This window comes from Chrysochloris asiatica, unplaced genomic scaffold (genome assembly GCF_000296735.1).
Source record: "Chrysochloris asiatica unplaced genomic scaffold, ChrAsi1.0 scaffold00100, whole genome shotgun sequence".
In the NCBI taxonomy this organism is placed as follows: domain Eukaryota; kingdom Metazoa; phylum Chordata; class Mammalia; order Afrosoricida; family Chrysochloridae; genus Chrysochloris; species Chrysochloris asiatica.
Window position 1 is genome coordinate 8,877,499 of NW_006408618.1, and position 1,866 is coordinate 8,879,364.

Here is a 1,866-nt window from a genome sequence, read left to right on the forward strand (position 1 = left end):
ACCATGGTGGTCTCTGTGTTGCTATGATGATAGAAGCTATGCCATTGGTATTTAAAATGCCAGCAGGGTTACCCATTATAGTCAGGTTTCAGCAGAACTACCAGACTATTTCAGACTAGGAAGAAGGAAAAGTGGGACAACTTCTGAAAGATTAGCCAATGAAAACTTATGAATAGTAGTGGAATAATTTCTGATATATTGCTGGACGGTGAGCTCCTCAGAGGGAAAAACACTCAAAATTCAACTGGGAAAGAGCTATCTCTTGAAAGTAGAGTTGACCTTAATGACGTGGATGGAGTAAAGGTCTTGGGACCTTTATTTACTGATGGGCCATGACTCAAAGGGAGAAGCAGCAGCTGCAATATCCATTAATTATCAGAGCATGGAATGTGCACAGTATGGATCTAGAAAATTTAGAAATTGTCAAAAATAAAATGGAGTACATAATGATTGATATCCTAGATATTAATGAGCTGAAACGGACTGGTATTAGTCATTCTGAATCAGACCATAATATGGTTTACTATGCAGAGAATGAAAAATTGAGGGGAATGGTGTCGCATTCTTCATCAAAAAGAACATTTCAAGACCTATCTTGAAGCACAATGCTGTTTGTAATAGGATAATATCTATACACCTACAAGAAAGACCAGATCATAGGACTCTAATGCAAATTTATGCACCAATCACTGAAGTCAATGATGAGGAAATTAAAGATTTCTACCAATCTAATATTGATCAAACATGAAATCAGGATGAAGTGGTAATTACTGCTGATTGGAATGTAAAAGTTGCAAGCAAAGGAAAAATTGGTAGTTGAACAATGTGGCTTTTTTGATAGAAATGACAGTGGAGATCATATGATAGAAATTTGCAAGGCCAATGCAAATACCTTTTGTCAACAACATAAATGATGATTTTATGTGGACCTCATCAGATTAATCAAATAGACTATATCTGTGGGAAGAGACGTTGGATAAAATACTATCAGCCAGGAACTGATTTTTATGGAACAGACCATCAATTGTTCATATGCAAGTTTAGGTTGAAAATGAAGAAAATGAAAACAAGTCATGAGAGCCAAAACATAACCCTGAGCATATCTCATCTGAATTCAGAGATCATCTCAAGAATATATTTAACACATTGGACACTAATGACTGATGATCAGAGGAGCTGTGGGATGACATCAAGAACATCATACATAAAGAAAGCAAAAGGTCATTAAAAAGACATGAAAGAAACAAAAAACAACAGTGGGTGTCAGAAGAGACTCCGAAACTTGCTCATAAAAGTAGAAAAGTTGGCAGAACATTTCAAAGGGCATCTCAAGAAGACCATATAGAGTATTAATATGAAATGTGTAACGATCTGGAGTTAGAAAATTGAAAAGAAGGGAAAAAACATGCTCAGCATTTCTCATATGGAAAGAACTGAAGAAAAATTCAAGCTTGTATTGCAATATTGAAGGATTCAATGGACAAAATTCAATGATGCAGAAATTATCAAAAGAAAATGGAAGAAATATATAGAATTACTGTACCAAAAATAATTGGTTAATATCCAACCATTTCAAGATGTAGACTATGATGAAGAACTGATGGTACTGAAGGAAGAAGTCCAAGCTGCACTGAAGATATTGTTGAAAAGCAAAGCTCTAGATATTGAGGGAATACAAATAGAAATGTTTGCTGGAGGCTGGAGGTGTTCACTCATATTATTTATGCCAAGATATTTGGAAGACAGCTTCCTGGTGAACTAATTGAAACAGATGCATATTTGTGCTTATTCCAAATACAGATGACCCAGTGAAATGTAGAAATGATCAAACAATATCATTAGTATCATATGCATGTAAAATTTTTT